Here is a 20340-nt window from a genome sequence, read left to right on the forward strand (position 1 = left end):
TAATTTTTTTGTTGGGGCAGGTGAAGCCTATTATTTTCTTGCACTATATAGATCATAATAATATTAATCTTTTTACTAATTTTAATTAATCTAATCAAATTAATTTTTTCACATGACTGTATGTCAAGACTGTCTGAATGCAAAGAAGTAGCTGTTCCCTCATCCCCAAAACCTGAAAGGTCTGTGTTCATTGTACAACCCCCTGGAAACTAGTTGCATGGATGGAATTGCTTCCATGTTAACACCACTTTGCCCTGCACCATAATATACAAATAAAGTACTAAGAAACCTGTACAGAACAATTAAACGGGAGACCTTGAAAACCGGTTATGAGAATTAATATAAGTGTTTTATTTGTCTGTATAGGGTAGATGAATTGTTAACAGAAACAAGCAATGACTTAATATTATAATTTTTTTATGTATAAGAACTAGTGATTATAGGAAAATCTCTCAGCACTGAATTAATGGTTGTATGGTTCTTCTCCCCTCGCCACGGTGTACCAACCACTCAGTAGAGAGTGGAGTGAAACGTTTTTACCTGATGGACACGCAGGCTACAGGAAAAATATATACCACAATAATACTGTAAGCTTGACTAGAAGTTTCACTATTTTGTAGTGTTATAATATATTGCCACAGAGGGCATTATGATGCAGGGATAAATGACTATCTGAATACGTTGGCAAAATTGTGTTAATAATCAGAAGATTAGTATTATTATTATGCAAAAGGATCAAACATTGATACTTTTGTGCAGTTTTCATTCCTCTTCCTCTGGTTTCAACATAAATTAAAAATGATAGTAAAAACAAACTGAATAATTTGTATTCAGAAGATTCAAAACTACAACAGTTCTTATAATTCAAAGACATTTGGGTTGTGTATTATTTTATTTTGCTGTGATATAATTGTCAGTATTAATTTTGATCTTGGTTGTTTATTGAGAATTAAAAAAAAATTTGAATCTACATGCATCATTATTCTTTCTAAGTCTATTATTAAATTGTGTTCAGTTTGTCAGTCACTCAGATTTCTGGTGTTGATGTATTACTATGATCATTTAGTTTAGGACAGTGGTATTTGTCATAGACAATTTCTTAAATTGTAATAATAATCTTCTGATTCACATGTCTATTTACAGAGAGTGGTTATCTATGGGCACTGCTCTTTGTGGACTAATGTTATCAGTGGAGTTCCCCAGGGTTCATTACTGGGCCCATTGTTGTTTTCAATATTGATTAACGATATTGATGAAGGTATATTAAGCTTAATGTCAAACTTTGTGGATGGTTCAAAGGTTAGCAGAGTGGTTAACAACAACAATCAGGGTGAGCTACTGCAACAAGATCTATCAAAATTGGGTCGATCAGCTGAGAAATGACATTTGAAGTTTAACATTGAAAAATTCACGGTACTGCATATGGGTAGCAGTAATCGTAGAGTAACTTATCAACTGTGTGGAACTACATTGTTCAACTGACATCAATCTTGAACTATATCTCTTAGTTGTATAGAAAGTTTAGTATCCTCAATGATTGCTTTCCTTAATGCCTCCCTTTTTATAATTTGTTGTTAGTAGCACCATTAGTTGGTCTCACTGAAAAGAATTAAAAAAAACTCTTAAGACCACTATAGTTGCATTATTGCAAGTACACATTGTACTTGCCATGTTAAAATTCCATATTGCTCATTTCTGAGTAGCACCATATTTCCAATATATCTGTAATGTCTGCATTTGATGATTTCACCAGTATTCAAATTCATTGAAGTTTTTTAGTATACTCTTAGCAATGATATTAGTTATTAATTTGCATCATTACTATGTAGGTGAATTGTTTTTTAGACAAACTGAAATTTGTACGTTGGCATCAATGTACAAACAAATTAACATCTCATTATGAAATCCTCTGAGTTACCCTCCTAATACTTTAAATAATTAACATTTCTTCATTAGAGAAGACTGAAAATTAAACTATGAGGTAGAGATGCAAATGCACTTTTTTTGGCTGATGCTACATAAGTTCATATGTTTGCTTTCTTGCTTCACATGCCTCCATTACTACTACTAATTAATATCATAGTTTGAGGCTTTCTGTCCTAAAATATTATTGGTATACTCCTAGCATTGATATACAAGAAAGTATACAATACATGCACCTGTTTTTGCATTTAGTAACCTTTAACACAGCCTGTGTATTTGCTTATAGCATGATGACCTGCAGCAGGCCTTTTAATCTGACACCTTACTTTTTGGGTTGCTATATGTTCCAGTAGAAACAGTTCAGTAATCACATGTGTGAAGCAGCTGTTAATCATTTTGTCTGTGTTATCCCTTCAGGTTAGCAGTTTTCTGACCCACCTAACACTGCTGGGATAGCATCAGCAGATATTCTTGCACCCTGTCTATTTAAGTGCATCCCATTCCTGTAAAATCAGTTTCTCTTTTTAACAAGAACAGACCATGCTGAAATAAATTGTAACCCACTAGCCTTGCTGAGTTCTGGGCTGAATTGATTGACAAGGCTCTCATCATTTACTCTCTCTTGTTGTCTCTGTGCAGAATTTCAGATGCTTTCAAATTTATTCCTTGCAACTTTGGTTTAGCATTGTCCTGTACTTGTTAAGTAAATCCTCAGATTTTCTACTGTTAATATTAGTGATGCCATGTCTCCGATAACTATCTACAGTATTTATGAATGATACTGATAAAAGCATATTAGCTTATTGTCTAAGTTTGCAGATGATATAAATATTGGCAGGGAGATTAATGATAGGAGGCAGGGCATACTTGATTGTGCAGCAAGATTGAGATTAACTAGGAATATGGGTGAAGTGGCAGTTGAAACAAAAGAACAATCAAAACATTGTCTGCATCCAACACAGCATTGTCAGTGTCAAATTTCTATCCTTCAAGCTTTTTGATATTTGGAAATAGAAAATAGTCCAATGGAGCCAAATGTGGTGGATAGGGTGAATGCTGTAATAGCTCGAACCCACAGTCACACAGTGTTGCCTGAGTTCCAAATGCTGTGTGTACCTGAAAAGATGACTCCTTTCTCCAATTTTCCATGCCCTTTGAGCTGCAATTCCTTATGGAAGAGTCTCAGTAGGTTAGAATAATATTTGACATTAATAGTGGCCCCCCATTCCAGGAAATTGACCATGATCACTCATGTATCCAAGAAAACAGATACCATGACTTTCCAGGCTGACTTCTGCATGCAACTTTTTAGGGAGGAAAAAAGAGGAATGCTTCCTCTGTTTTGATTGATCTTCTGTTTCAGGGTCAAAGTGGTGTGGCCATGTTTCGTCCATAGTGACGTATCACCTCAGAAACTGAGCTTCGTTAGCTTCAAAAATGCTGCAAAATCTCTTAACACCTCACTTTTTACCATTTCTGATTTGCATTCAGTGCTTTAAGTACTGAATGCAAATTAAGTACCCACCTCAAAGAAACTGTCATCATTCCTAAAACATTCACCACAATATCATGTGCTTTCTTATGGGAGATGTTGTTTCATTGTTATTCTGCAGTCTTGCATGGTCAGGTCATGAATAGCATCCATATTTACAGGTGTCAACACTGTAACAGGCCTTCCACTATGGGGGTGCATCTTCAACATTGTCTTGTCCATGTTTAAATTCTGCAACCCACTTTTTGATGGTGGCATACAAAGGAAAAAATTCCCCTAATGTTTGTTTCATGTCATTATGAATTTGTTTCAGTGACATTCCCTTTAATTGAAGGTACTCTGATCTGACTCCACAGTGCTTGATTCTCTTAACAGTTTCCATCTTCATTCACCTTCCACGCTTCAATGCCCTCTGTATAGGCAAAGAGTATGGTTACAAACCTGAAATTTTCAATGACAAACAAGAAGAGTCACAGCATAGATTGGCTATGTTTATCACGAAAACCTTTGTGATCTCTATTGGACTGAAACTTTTCAGTCGTCCCCCCTGCCCCGTCATACTGTAACTTTGGTAGCAGGTACAGGTAGTTGATTATCCCATTGTACGAGGCAATGGTTAGGCCACATCTTGGCTGCAGCTTACAGGTCGGGGTATCCTCATCTTAGGAAGGATGTGGATCTGTTGGAATGGGTGCATAGAAGAGGAGTGAAATTAAAGGAATAATAAAGGTGCCAGTTCTGTAAATTGCAGCACTTGGAGACACTAGGCACCTTCAAGGAGGTCTGATTGAGATGTTTATGGCTTTAAATGGATTAATTTAGTCCACTGCTGATGGCACCCTTTCTTTTGATCAGACTACACACAAGGAGGCATAAATTCAAACTAAGGCAGGAAGGATAGTTATGCAGCAGTTTGACTTAAGCCAGAGGGATAGTTGATTATCAGAACAAACTTCCATCTTGTATAGGAGGAAATAACCATGCAAATCATTATTGCCTCCTATACAAGCACTAAATAAGTCACATTCCTGTATATTAGGATTCAACTGTATGCTGTTAATCCATTTTGAAATACCTGTTTAATTTTATACATTTTTGTAACTTAGTATTTTCTTTTATGGAATGTCTGAAATGTGAATTACATATTTTAATGAAGTTATTCTAATAAATTTTTTGTAATTGAATTTGCATTCACCATCAAAACCTTTAAAATGTATTAAAAAGCTTTTAAATGAAAGAAATATTGGTATGATACTCCTTTTTATTTTTCATTTCATCATGTTATGAATGGTGAAATGACAAATTAATCTTCAGTAGTAGTATTAGGCTGAGAGTAGATTGCAAGAAACAAATCTAGTCTGGGAAAGGATTGGAGCTAACTTTGACTAGTTGCAGATGTAAATAGGAGATGTGAAATGTAAGGGTAAGAGTAACAAGCACGGGCATTATATTTATTGAATTTCGATTTGTGTTGCGTTATAATGTAACACGTTATACTGTAATGCAGCAGAACCATGGAAAAATAGTGATAAGAGGGAGCAGTCACATTTCAGAAACAAAGTCACAAGGTATTGTAGGATTGCAGGAGGATATTTCAGTGCAGTAGTTGAAATCAAATGAAATTTGTATGCTTTACTTTTTTTGAGTTTGATCATAGGGATCTTTTTGTTCCTACTGGAGACCTTAATATTTGGTCTTGGTTTGGGATTATGTTCTGCTTGGAGAACACATTAGCAGAGGCATGTGATGCAAGCTTATACAGCATCAGCCAAAAAAAAAAACCTTCCCATTTCACCCATCCATTCGCTCTAAATGTTTGTCCACTTCCTTGATTTTATTTAAGCTGTCAACTACCCTCTGGCTAAAGGAAAATTTCTGCACATGTATTCTACAACTGTCTTTCCTCAGTTTGAGTTTGTCCCCTCAGGTTTGTAATCTGAGCAAGAGGAAGAATCGCATCAGCAGTGAGCCTGTTCAAACTATTCAAGGCCTTATACACCTCAGTCAGATCACCTCTCAAGTGCCTAGTCCTCAGATGCTGCAATTTGTAGAACTTAGCCTTTCTTTGTAAGAGTACCCCATTGTTCCTCTTATCAGTCTTGTTTCCATTCTCTGTACTCATTCTAGCAACTCTACATCCTTCCTAAAATGAGGTTTCCAGATCTCATATGCAGTGCTCGAGGTGTGGCCTGACTATTGCCTTATACAAGGGGATAATCACCTCCTTATCCCTACTAGCAAAATTCCTGTGTATCATTGACAAGACACCATGACCTGCTCTGGCAGCCTGTAACTTTGAGATATTAAGTTTTCTGAGCACTGCTCAGAAAACTTAATATCTGACTGTACAATTAGCCCCAGTTCCTTTTCATTCTTCACTACCCTGAGTGTAGTACCATACTGTTGGTACATTTTTCTGGGGTTACTGCTACTCATATGCAGTACTTTGCATTTGTCAATGTTAAACTTCAGTTACTACTTCTCATCCCACCTGCCCAACTTTTCTAGATCCTGTTGCAGTAGCTTACTCTCATTAAAAGCTCTGCCAACATTTGTATCGTTTGCAACCTTGGACGTTAAGCATGATATACCTTCATCAATATCGTTGATAAATACAGAACACAATGGGCCCTACCCCGAACCCTATGGGGCTCCACTAATAACATTAATCCACAAAGGGCAGTGTCCGTTGATTACCACTCTGTCTTCTCACATTGAACCATCCTTTTATCCATATCAGCTCTCAGGATGCTCTCATAATCATGGTTAAGAGTTTGCTTACTTCCTTTGCCTGCCTCCTTTAATATAACTGGATAGATCCTGTCCACCCCAGGAGTCTTCTTTATGTTTAACTTCAATTTCTCCTCCACTGTGCTCTCAGTTATTACAAAATCATTTAACACCCTGTTAGAGTTAAGTTTGTGGCTTGCACTTCCTTACAGAATTCCTCCCATGTGAACTTAGATGAAAAATACTCATTCAATTTGTCAGCTACCTGAGTAGAATCATTGACAGTCAAACCATTGATATCGAGTGGACCACTCTGATTCATCTGTTTCCTTCTAGAGTTTATATAAGTAAAGAAGTCTTTGCTGTTTTGCTTTGCATTCTTTGGCAAAGATTTCTTGTAATCTGCCTTTGCTTGCTTAACCTCCTTTGTGACTTGATTACAGACTAGCTTACATATACCAAAAGCTTCTGTATCTCTTGATAATTTATATGCATCCCATACATTTTTCTTTTGTCACAAGTCTCATTAGTTCATCTGACAACCATTTAGGCCTAAACCATGAACAATATTTCTTAATTGGTATGAAAAGCCTAGTAGCATTCCAGATTAGTTCCTTGAATGCTTCCCACTTAGATTTTGCTGTTGTTGACATCATCAGTTGGTCCCACTGTACAGAATTTAAAAACTCTCTGAGACCACTGTAGTCACCTTTACCGAAGCAAACACCCTTCCCTTTACCCTTGTGTAATTATATCTTTAAGTAAATCCCACATCAGTACACTGTGATCACTGCCACTTGGTGGTTCCATTATCTGCAGATTCTTAATGCATGAATAATCACTGCTGATATTCAGATCAAGTGTATTACTCTGTCTGGTTCCCTCTCCAACATACTGCTGTAGAAAACAATTGTCCAATGAATCCACAAAAGCCTTGCTAGTTTGTGAGTGACGAACCCTCAAGTTCCAGTCAATATCTGGAAAGTTAAAATCCTCTATTATAGGATAATCTGATGTACTGGCCTGCTGTACGGTTGTTTGTTTTTACTCATCAGTGTGATTAGGCTATGTCATACCAAACTGATCAACATTGCTCTGTCTGCCACACAACTAGATGCACTTCCTTAGATTTTGTTTCTTAACTAACAGCATAACCCATGCCCTCTTTGTTGATGACTTTACCAACTTTTTACAGTCATGCAACATGAGGGTTATCGAAAGACAATTGCAGCACGTTGTAAACAGTGTAAACTCTTGGGCATTCGGTAACGGTTTCAGGTTCTCAACTTAGAAGACTGTCTGCATACACTTTTGTCATAAACGGAACCGTCACCTGAACCAGAAATCAAGCTCGGACAAAACATCATTCCAGTAGCATCAGAGACAAAATTCTTGGGGCTCATTTTCGATGATAATTTGACTTTTTTACCTTATATCCATCAACTGCGGACAAAGTGAGCAAGGGCACTGAACCTGTTACATACAACTCAACAGCAAGCCATTGTACTCTACTGCACCTCTACTGTGCATGCACTTGTCCGTTCTAAATTAGATTATAGTCCCCGTGTGTACCCATTTGTTAGAAACAACGTACTTCGATGGCTAGATCCAGTTCACCATCAAGCCATCCACATTGCTATTGGAGCATTCTGAACATCCCCTGTCCAGCGTTTTTATGTTGAAACAACTGAACTCCTGCAGTCACTCTGAAAGCAATTATCATTAAAATATGCTTTTAAATTAAAATCCCTGACAGACAACCCTACGTGGACATCTGTTTTCAAGCCACGATTGGAAAATCTCTATAACACCTGTCACACTGCCAACCACCCCTTTGGCATTCACATCCAAGAGCTGCTCAGAAAATTTCATACCACAGTAGACAAAGTTGCCCAGTCACCAAGGCAACACTTTCCACTTATTCTGATTTCCTTCCTGTCTTTACTGATAGCTCAAAATCAGAGTCGTCTGTAGGATCCTCTGCAGTCTTCCCAGATAGCATGGTTTCTGAGAAGATTCCACAGGAGTGCAGTACATCTACCAATGTAGATGTACCATGTTATACAGGGCAACCCCCTGTATAACACGTTACATCTACTTGGAGGTTGGGTACGAGGTTATTACCACATGGACCAAGATTTTTGCAGCTCTGCTGAATGCTAAGTTTTCATTTATATTTAGTCGTTTTATTGACTTAATTGTTATACTAAATTATTTTCTATAAGTAACTTTATAATTTTAGCCAAGCTTCGTGGTTTATTTTAAAATTTATATAGCAATTTTGAAAGTTAGTACTTAGGTTCATTTTTAATCATCATCATCAGCCATTTTCAATCCACTGCAGGATGAAGGCCTCTCCAGAAACTTTCCAGTTTCTTCTGTTTTGTGCAGTGGCCATCCATTTACTACCCACAAACTCGTGGATTTCATCTGTCCATCTCCGTTGTCTTCCAGGTTTTCTTCTAACTCCTCTTGGGTACCATTCTGTTATTTTCTTAGTCCATCTGTCATCATGTCTTTGAGTTGTGTCCTGCCCAAGACCAATTTAGTTTTGATAAGAATATCCTTTACTTAAGTTTGCTGCTTAACCCATATGTTTCTCTTCTTATCTAACAGTCTGATTCCCAATATAATTCGTTCCATTCTTCGCTGTGTAGTTCTCAGCTTCTCTTCCATTCTTTTTGTGAGTGCCCTTGTTTCACTTCCATCAGTCATGGTGGGGAGTATACATTGGTTCATTATTTTATGTTTCAGACAAATTGGGATATTGCCCCTCAGTATGTGACTATATTTCCTGAATGCTATATCCATCCAAAATTTATTCTCCTCTTGACTTCCAGCCATTTATCATTATTACATCTAATAACTTGTCCCAGATAAGTATATGACTCCACCTTTTCAATTACTGCTCTTTCAATCATTATGTCCCTTTCTGTGGCATACTTGTTCATCATTACTTTGTTTTAGCCATATTCATCTTTAGTCCAAAATCCTTACTAACTGTGCATAACTGATTAAGATTTTCCTCTAATTCATTGGGATCCTGGCTTATGACCACAATATCATCTGCAAATCGTAAACGGTTTAGGTACTCTCCATTCACATTGACTCCTTCCGGTGACCAGTCTAATCTTCTGAAAGCTTCCTCAAGGGCAGCAGTAAACAACTTTGGAGATAGTGCCTCCTTGTTGAACACCCTTTCTCAATTTTAAATTTACTACTGTCTTTGTCTAGTCTAATAAAGGAGGTAGCATTCTCATATATTTTCTTCAAAATCATAATATATGGGGTATCTATGCCTTATCTTTCCAGTTCCCAAAACATTGCCTTTTGCTGTATGGAGTCAAATGTCAGGCATAATGGTGTTTTATATTCATTTGCTTTCTCCATTAGCTGTGACATTATGTTAAGGTGATCCATAGTTGAAAATCCTGTCCGAAAGCCAGCTTGCTCTTTCGGTTGATTCTCATCAAGTATTCTTTCTAATCTGTTAGTAATGACCCTTGTGAACAACTTGTAGATGTGGAATAACAAGCTAATTGGTCTATAATTTCTGATTTATCTCCTTTCTTATGCAGCAAAAATATGATTGCATTATTCCACCCTTTAGGTGTCACACCTTTTCTAATGCATTTTGTGAAGAGTTTTGCCAGTTTTTGTGTCATGTCTCTTCCTCCCATTTTGAACAACTGTACAGTAACTTCATCTTACCCCGGGGCTCTCTTGTTCTTCATTTTCTTCAACGCACGTTCTAACTCACCAGGAAGGATATCAGGAATGTTATGTGTTACTAATTTGTGATCCATCTTCCCCACTGTTGACATCATTCCCTCGCTCCTTGTATAACTCTTTATGGTAGTCTTCTGCTATTTATAAGTACACCATTGCTATTCTTCAGTTTCTGTATCATTTGTCTTTCTGTATTACTGCTCAATGGCTGCTGATTTAAATTCTTTGTTTTCCCTTAATGCTTGTTCTACTTTTCTTGTGTTAAATTTTCTTATGTCCTCTCTGAGTCTCTTTCTAATGGCTTTGCATAACTCAGTATACTCAATTTTCTCCTTGTCAGTGTTTTTCTTGCTCTTCATTTCTTGTCTTCTGTTCATCATGGCAAGTGTTTCATGACTAATATTCGTTTGTTCGTTTTTAATACTTAATATTAACTTTTGAAAGTTAATACTTAGTGTTCGATTTTACATTCTTAACTTGCCACCATTGTTATGTGATATGGAATAGTGTAAGGTTTAACGTAAAATAATTCGTTGTTTAACGTAAAATAATTCGTAACAAAATTAGGTGCAAACTCTTAGATAGTGAATAAGTAGCACTGTATTAGAAATCTGTTAGATTAGTATAGTATTATCAATTAATCATAAAATTAATTATATTTAATAGAATCATGACCCAGACTAGAGCAGCAAAGCAGCATTCACAGAATAGCCAGAGTGCTGTGGCTCGCGGGAGAACCAAAGGTGGTGATTCTCCAATGCATCGTAGTCTAAAACAATGCGCGAAATGTGAAATGTTTGCTAACCTGTCTAGAACAGGACATGATCTAGCCAAGGAGGATATCTTTGTGTGTGCCAGGTGCAGAGATTGTGAAAAAATTAGGTGCAAACTCTTCGTTCTGTTGGGCGTCTATGAGAGTTTGAGGTGTAGGGTAAATACCTTCTAAAAGAGCTCACTCCTGTGCATCAGGCAACACAGCGGCAGTCTCCAAGGCAGAATGCACTGGTCCCACAGGAACTAGTTATTGTCAGTGAGATGGGAATATATTATGCAAAAAGATAGGTGGAACAGGACCAGGATATGTCTGCAAGGGGCAAAAGTTGATGTCGTAGGGCAGATATCATCTTTTAAAGGCACAAAAGGTGATATTGTTGTACACATTGGCACTCATGACCTTAAGAGTAAGAGATATGCAGATTTGCTTAACATGTACAGGTCAATGCGAGAAAAGTCATGAGTTAGGGTTAAATTTTAAAGTGTCTGCGATTCTGCCCAGACACGATAGGAGGGAGTATATGATGAGAGCCTTTACAATCAGTTTGGCCCAGGAGAGATTGTGCAAGGCTCACAGGGTAGAATTTTTTACAGCATGGTCTGTGCTTGCTAACAGGAGAGACTGCTTCTACAGGGATGGGATACACTTAAATAGAAAGGGTGCAAGAATATTTGCTGATATTATCGAGGTAGTGTTAGGTGGGTTGGAAAACTGCTAGACTGGGGGATTCACAGACTAAAAGATTAACAGTAGCTGCAAGCAGAGGTGAAAGTGATTCTTGCACTGCTTCTATTTTAACGAGCAGCAGCCTAGAGAGCAAGTTGCTGGGGATGTCAAGAGCTGCTGGGAGTCATCATGGAACAAGTAAATGGTCTATGTTAGGGTAACTAAGAGTAAGAACAAGTGCTAGAAGTATAGTAAATAAAATTGATGAATTTAAAGTGCTGATCAAGACATCAAAGGCAGATATTGTTGGAATATCGGAGACATGATGTCACACAGAAATTGGAATTTGGAGAGTACAATGTGTACAGAAAGGACAGACAGGGTAGGAAGGGAGGAGGAGGGGTTATGTTGTTAATTAAGAGAACACATAAAATCTAAGGAAGTGCATCAGTTGGGTGGACAATGCAATGTTGAGTCTGTTTGGTGTTGACATAAACACTGGGAAAGGGAAAATGAGAGGAGTATGTTATAGGCCTAATGACTCTGAGTACAATGAACAGTTGTGCAGGGAAGTAGAATGGGCCAGTAAATCAGAATGTCTTGTAATGGGGGATTTTAACTGGTACTTGTGGGATGGTCACTTGCATGCTAGCAAGACTTTTGTGGATTTATTGGAGGATTATTTTCTACAGTAACATGTTTCAGGGGCAACCAGAGGGAGATACTCTTGATCTGATTATCAGCAGTGATTATTCATGCATTAAGAATTTGCAGATAAAGGAACCACTAGGTGACAGTGATCACAGTGTACTGATGTGGGATTTACTTAAAGATATAATTACCATCGGGGATCAAGGGAAGGGTTTTTGCTTCAGTAAAGGTGACTACTACACTGGTCTCAGACAGTTCTTAAATTCTGTACAGTGGGACCAACTGATGATGTTACCAATGGTGAATTCTAAATGGGAGGCCTTCAGGGACTTAATCTTGTTGGTTGCTAGGCTTTTCATACTAACTAAGAAATGCTGTTCAAGGTTCAGGCCTAAATGGATGTCGGATGAGATGAATTAATAAGGCTCGTGGAAAAGAAAAATGCATGGGTTGCATATAAATTATCAGGCGACACAGAAGCCTATGGCAGATATAAGTTAGTCTGTAATCAGGTCGCAAAGGAGGTTAGGCAGGCGAAGGCAGATTAAAAGAAATCTTTGGCAAAGGATGCAAAGAAAAACAGCAAACAGTTCTTTCCTAATGTAAACTCTAGAAGGAAGAGGATGAACCAGATTGGTCCACTAGATATTGATGGTTCAACTGTTGATTATCCTGCTCAGGTAGCTAACAAACTAAATAAATATTTAATTTTTATTTAAATTTTTAATATTTTAAAATATTAAAATATTTTATTTTATTATTTAAATACATGAGGAGTTATTCACGGAGGGGAATGCCAGAAGTTTATTAAACTATAACAGGGAGCTAAGTGATTTTGTAATTACTGGGAGCAAAGTGGAGGAGAAATTGTTGAAGTTAAATATAAAAAAGGCACCTGGAACAGATGGAATTTATCCAGTTATAATGAAGAAGGTAGCAAGGGAAGTGAGCAAACCCCCCTTAGCCATAAATATGAGAATATCCTTAGGGGCAGTCCCCATGGACTGGTGATGTCAAATGTATATCCAATTCATAAAGGGGGTTCAAAGGGCAACGCAAATAGAGACAGTAACATGTTTCTACAGTAACATGTTTCAGGGGCACCTGTTAGTTAAACTTCTGTTCTGGGGAAAATAATGGAGTCACTGGTTAAAGAGGTGATACAGGATCACCTAGACAAGACAGCAGTAATAGCCCAGATACAGCATGGGTTTGTTAAGGGAAGTCTTGTCTGACCAATTTGATTGGATACTACAACATGGTCATAAAGGAAACTGGATGCAAAAAATAATTTTGATATCATATACTTGGATTTTAGGAAAGCTTTTGATACTGCTGTAGAAATTGGAGCAGTATGGCCTTAAGGGCTAGTTACTGCAATGGATAAAGGGATGGTTGAGTGGAAGATGGCAGAGAGTTCTAATAAATGGACACTGCTCATTGTGGATTAATGTTATTAGTGGAGTCCCTCAGGGTTCAGTGTTGGGTCCATTGTTCTTTTCTGTATTTATAAATGATACTGATGATGGTATATCAAGCTTAATGTCCAAGTTTGCAGACAATACGAAGGTTGGCAGGGTTGTTGAAGGACATTAATGACAGTATGCTGCTGCAACAGGATCTAGAAAAGTTGAGCAGATGGACTGAGAAGTGGCAAATGAAGTTTAACATTGACAAATGTAAAGTACTATATATGGGAAGCAGTAACCCCAGAGTGATGTACCAAATCTGTGATACTACACTGACACTGGTAGAGAACGAAAAGCACCTCGGGGTAATTGTGCAGACAGATATGAAGTTTTCTGAGCAGTGCAGACAGTCTGCAAGAGAAGCTCATAGTGTCTTGTCAATGATATACAGGAATTTTTCTAGCAGGAATAAGGAGATGATTATTCCCTTGTCAGGCCACACTTTGAGTACTATATACAGGTCTGGAGGCCTCATTTTAAGAACGATGTAGAGCTGTTGGAACGAGTACAGAGAAGGGCAACAATATTATTGAATGGAACAAAGGGTTGCTCTTATGAAGAAAGGCTTAAGTTTTGCAAATTACAGTGTCTGGAGACTAGGCACCTGTGAGGTGATCTGATTGAGGTGTATAAAGCCTTGAATGCTTTGAGCATGCTCAATGCTGATGGGATTCTTCCTCTTGCTCAGAATAATCACCTGAGAGGACATTAATTCAAATTGAGGAAAGACAGGTGTAGGCTAGATGTGCGGAAGTTTGCCTTTAGCCAGCGGGTAGTTGGTTGGTGAAACAAACTTCCATCCTTTGTTGTGGAAGTTGATGGCCTAAATAAATTTAAGGCTGAGCTGAACAGGTATTTGGAATGAATGGAGGGGTGAAATGGTAATGGTTTTTTTTTTTTTTTTTTTTGGCTGAGGCTGCATAAGCTTGCTTTCTTGCATCATATGCATCTACTAATGCCAATCACGCAACACAGTGGCAAACCCCCAAGGCAGAATGTGCTGGTCCCAAAGGAACTAGTTGTTGTCGGCGACTCTATTGTCAGGGAAATGGGGAACATATTGTGCAAAAAAGGATAGGTGGAACAGGACCAGGGTATGTCTACCAGGGGCAAAGGTTGATGACATTGTAGAGCAGATATCATCTTTTAAGGGCACAAAAGGTGATATTGTTGTACACGTTGGCACTAGTGATATTAAGAGTAGGAAACTGGTAGAATTACTTAGCAAGTATAGGTCAATGTTGAAAAAAAGCTGTGAGTTAGGGTTGAATTTAAAGTGTCTGCAATTCTGCCCAGACACGATAGGAGGGTGTATATGATGAGAGCCTTGTTGATCAATTTGCCCTTGAAGAGATTGTGCAATGCTCAAGTAGTAGAATTTTTTTCAGCCTTTGTCTGTGCTTGTTAACAGGAGAGACTGCTTCTACCGGGATGGGATATACTTAAATAGAAAGGGTGCAAGGATATTTGCTGATGCTATCGAGGCAGAGTTAGGTGAATCGGAAGACTGCTGCACAAATTGGAGCAGTGTGGCATTGGAGGCAAATTGCTGCTATGGATAAAGTGGTTGAGTGGGAGAGTTTATATACTACAGTTTATATACTGTAGCTCTCAAAATGTGTAACAAACTGACAGAATTGGCACACAATTATTCCATATGTCACATAACACTACAATAAACTGATAATGTGCAAGAACTGACACACTGGCTTTCTGTACAGGTGTACAGAAAGCCAGTATGTCAGTTCTGGCACATCATTCTTGAAGTTTCATTCGCAATTTTATTGTGTAAATTAGTGATTTATGTAATATTAATACTATATTAGCAAAATGGTGCACGGAAGCATGTACAGCATCAGCCAAAAGAAGAAAAAAAAAAACAAAATTCGTTAACCAATTCGTTTGTTATCCCTCTTGCATACACACTACTTTGATTCCCTCCAGTCACTATCTGGAAGAGTAGAGACAGTGACATTATACACTAGCTGATCACGATGTGTCCTAGAGCATTGCCAATAGGTTTGGTCTGGTGGATTATCTACTGGCTGGCCTGTGAGTGCTATTTTAGAGCTGTATTCTTGAAATGTAAGGAAGATTGGATCTTGCCATGATGTCTGTCATAACCCCAAAAGACATCAGTCATACTACATGATAGAAGAGATGGGGGGTGGTGCCAGAGCTTTGCTCTGGCGACTAAATATAGGTTCCACCACTTCAAGCCTCCAATAAACAAATTGGTGGTATTGCACACTGGTTGATGAGTCATCTACCCCAAATATTGCTTGGTAACACTGAGGGGGTGGCATTCCTCTGTGTGGTGTGGGCACCACACCTCAACCCCTGCTTATGTTAGTTTGCCCCTTGGGAGTTACCTCCAGTATGCTAGGTGATATATTTTAGGGTTACACCCAGGATTACTAGCAGACCTACCATTATGAAGGTGCAAGCAGAGGCTTGCACCTTCATAATGGTGAGTCTTCATAATTGCCTGTCACAGACTGACTGGACTTTGCCAAAATGAGCACTTCAGTGCACCCAAATATCAGTTTCATCAGCATTTTAGACTCCCAGGTAGCAAGCTCGGCTTGACTGTTAGTTTGAACATACCTGAGAGAATGGCGCCTCCATAGCCAGGTGGGCAGGAGCTGCAGTGCGTAGCACACGCTTCTTGATCAGACTGGGGTTCGAGCCCGTGACCACCAAATACGGAGGATGCAGAAAGGCAGGGAATGACCACCACATATCCCCGGAGCAATATGGCCTTAGTTGCTAATGCTCCTAAAAACCAAACAACAACAACCTGAGAGAATGTTAGAGAATGACAGCATAAAGGACCAAATTTTTTGCAGTCAAATCTCTGCACATTTATTTTGCAATTTTTTCAATTTAAATTTGTTTACTTGAGAAAAGAATAAAGATTGCACCAACATTTAGTTGACTCAGCCCTTTTAAAGCCTAAATACTTTGTTTAAGCCCCACAGATACCCTGTTTTCAGATGCTGCAATTTATTAGAACTCGTTTTTTTTTTTTTTTAATAGGAATTCATTTTGTGGCCCCCCCCAACTAATCAATGTAATAGACTTAATTTATAGATTCTGTGTGTGCCTTAGTTTCTGTGAGATATGACAAACTCTTAGCCAAACTAGTTTTATATGGCATTCAGGTTGCTGGCTAAGACATGCATATCGGAGTGTACAATTTTTTTTTTTTTTTTTTTTTTTTTTTTAATGGCTTCTATGTTTCCTTCATTAAGAGTGCTACCCACTATCTGCAAGGACAACTTGTTCCAGCAATCAATGACTCACTGGCTAAAAGTTTTATTTTTAGCCAGTGAGTTTTACTAAAAGTAAAACTTTTAGCCAGTCCACACATTGACAGTTACATGCTACAGGCTGCCAGCTCCCACAGTTCTATGGGCTGCCAAAGGTACATAAGCCAATTGTCCCACTTAGGCCCATTGTCTCCTGTTGCAATTCACCAACTTATGAACTGTCAAAACATGTCGCCCATCTCTTGGCAAAGACAATCCACATCATCTCCAACAGTGAGAAGTTCCTTCACCTTTTCAATACCTTACAGTTCTGGAAGACAAGATCATGGCATCCTTTGGCATTGTTTCCCTATTGACCTCCATACCAGTCCAGCAAGCTGTAATATGTGCCAGGCAGCTTTTAGAGAATGATCCCAACCTACCAGGCCGAACATTTCTATCTACAGAAGATATCCGTGCAGCCCCTAATCTGTGCTTATCGGGTAGTGTCGTCACATTTGGCGACTCACTCTAACAAAAAATACATGGAACTATGGGCACCCCTGTCCACTCCGTTGCTGCCAACATCATGATGGAGGAGTGCATATTCCTGAACCTGCCAGATTCCATTCACCATCTGGTGCAGGTATGTCGACAATATTTACATCAACACCCCCCCCCCCCCCCCCGAGGTTCAGATGCACAGCTATTACAGTACCTCAACTCCCTATCCCCCTTAATCCAGTTCACTTTAGAATTGGAGCTGAACAGGACCCTTTCTTTTTTGGATGTCTTAGTGAGACGTATGGGCTCACTTCTAGAAACCTCAGTATACCGGAAACCCATGTGCTGTGTTCAATTCACGAACTACAGGTCAGTGCGTGCCCCTTGCTACTTGAAAAGCACTGCACACGTGCTACTCTCTTGCACTTGGAGTCATTCCAGCTCAGAGGAAGCCAGATGCACTGAGGTTTCAAGGTAAAAGCTGACCTCACCAACTGTGGCTATCCTGCCCATGTCTTGGACAAGTGTGGACTACAAGCACAAGAACTTGCAGCTTGCCTGAGGCTCTCTCCCCCTCATGACAGTGAGATGGTATTACCCAGGCACCTCAGACCACATTTCTAGGATCTTACGCGAGTACCGCTTAAAGTGCTTGCAATTTCCTGGTAGAGGTTTGGGTGTTTTTACCCAAACCTCTATCTGGTCTTGAGGGTAAAAACACCCATCACGCCACTTTTATGCAGCGGTATTGTATACCAGATTACTTGCCACGATTGTGGCAGCTGCTATGTGGGGGAAAGCTCTAGATGTCTCCAGGACTGCCTTGCAGAACATGATAGGTCCATCCACCTAGGTGACTCTGTGCACTCTGCAATTGCAGAGCATTTCTGGTCAACTCAACATGATCTCAATCCCAACCGTGGCAGTGAAATGATTGACCAATCTCTTCACTACTATCCCTAAACATATCTAGCTGTCACAAAGTTTTAAACTGCAATAGAGGTACAAGACTGCACCCAATTTTGGCAGTTATCCCATATATGTGCTGGGTACCAACAAGAATCACTCTCTACCTCTGTCAGTGTGGTACCACAGAGTTGATACGTTACTCTGGGATTACTGTTTCCCATATGTAGGACTTTACATTTGTCAATGTTAAACTTCATTTGCCACCTCTCAGCCCATCTGCTCAACTTTTCTAGATCCTGTTGCAGCAGTGTACTGTCATTAATGTCATTAACAACCCTGCCAACCTTCGTATCATCTGCAAACTTGGACATTAAGCCTGATATAACATCATCCATATCATTTATAAATACAGAAAACAACAATGGACCCAACACTGAACCCTGAGGGAATAATATTAGTCCGCAAAGAGCAGTGTCCATTGATTACCACTCTGTCTTCACCCACTCAACCATCCCTTTATCCATAGCAGCAATTTGTCTCCAATGCCACACTGCTCCAATTTGTGCAGCAGTTTTCCATGTGCAACAGTATCAAAGGCTTTTCTAAGATCCAAATATATTATATCAAAGTTATTCTTTGCATCCAGTTCCTTTGTGACTACATCATAGTGTCCAATCAAATTAGTCAGACAAGACTTCCCCTTAACAAACCCATGCTGTGTCCGAGCTATAACTGAAGTCTTGTCTAGATGATCCTGCAATGCTTCTTTAACCAGTGCCTCCATTTAGGGCACCTCCAGTCCAAGTCAAGGTGTATTTCAGCTATTGTCCCGACACCACCAATGACCAGCTCTTGGTCAGATAATTAGTTATTTTATTTGAATTATCTAATTTGTAATTATTTATGATTATTTGGCATAAATAAATTATAAACTTAATTTTAGTTATAAACTTCATTTTTGCCTTTCCTTCTTTAACCCACTGTGCAGTTAGCCTAGAATAGTCAGGATTTCTCCCATCCCACTGCTAAAACTCAACCCTGCTTATATTTTAGAATGATACGTACAGTGGTGACCAATCACATCCTCTTCCCATCTGAAAATATTACAAATTTCATACTGTTTGGTCCCCTCTTCAGAAAATTCTAGGACTGCCACTGTCCTCCTGCTTTCATAGTTGGAAATAACCCATGTACTTAAACATTCTACAGACATTCTGCATACCCAAGCACATCTATCAGATAGAAGAGTATGCAGCTTGAATTTTTTCTACACAGGTCTGATGTCCATTGATCCATAGTCAAGGTTTGCTGTCTCATATCTTTCTAATCAACAGTATGCATTTCCTTTGTTATCAAAGGCTTGTGGGCTGCAGCTCTTATATGAAAATTAATGGCATGAGCTATGTGGAAATACTTTAAAGGTTTGTGTGTGAGCAGCTCCAAACACAAATTCCCTAGGACAATGAGATAACCAATCTTAAGGTGCATTATTTCCTGTCAGTCAGCATTTCATGTCTCCTTTTTTGTTTCTTGGGCTCATTTTCACCTCTGGAATTCAATTTCTACAGCCTGTTGCAAGTGGTTGCCTTGGGAATGTTTAATTACTGAACATTAACATACACAAACATTTTCTCCATTTTCATCTAACCATTGTTCTCCAATTTATGTTATCTCTATCTGTATACTCATTCATTATACGGAAAGAGCTAACATAACCAGTTTGCCTAAAATTCTTAAATGAATTTTACTTTAACTCGTGACCACCTTTTATAGACCAAAATATTTTCATATTTCATGATTAATTTCCTGTAATCAGAAGCATGCCCTATGACACACACATGCACACACAACCTATGTGTGTGTATATAGTTCTTAACAACTTGGAATGGGTATAATTGAACAACAGATGGCCTTTAAGATGGCCTTAAAATTTGTAATACACCAAATTTTGATCATTATGTAGGTGGCAAGCCTTGGCGCAGCAACATTAATATTTCATAATGTTTGGCAGTAAAAGGGCGCGTCTCAAAATTATGTGCTAGTGTATATAACCCTAGAAATGGTTCTGCACGAGTATCATTTTAATTGTTACATTTAAAGGAATTATTTTTTTTTGTACAATTTATTCATCTAATAATTAAGGCTTAAAAATACTATGTACATAATTATAACCACTTTTATTTTACAAAAAAAGCATAACAGCATGCTGTTATAATGCCTTTTCTAATATATTTTAAAGAT

The 20340-nt window shown here is 38.5% G+C and overlaps 1 protein-coding gene across 1 annotated transcript in view; it reads left to right on the forward strand.

Moving 5' to 3' along the window:
• The window catches only part of msn (serine/threonine-protein kinase msn), a 555676-nt gene that overhangs the window by 10858 nt on the left and 524478 nt on the right, over nt 1-20340 (forward strand).

This window comes from Mastigoproctus giganteus, chromosome 1 (genome assembly GCF_048544385.1).
Source record: "Mastigoproctus giganteus isolate SK-2022 chromosome 1, ASM4854438v1, whole genome shotgun sequence".
NCBI classification, from domain to species: domain Eukaryota; kingdom Metazoa; phylum Arthropoda; class Arachnida; order Uropygi; family Thelyphonidae; genus Mastigoproctus; species Mastigoproctus giganteus.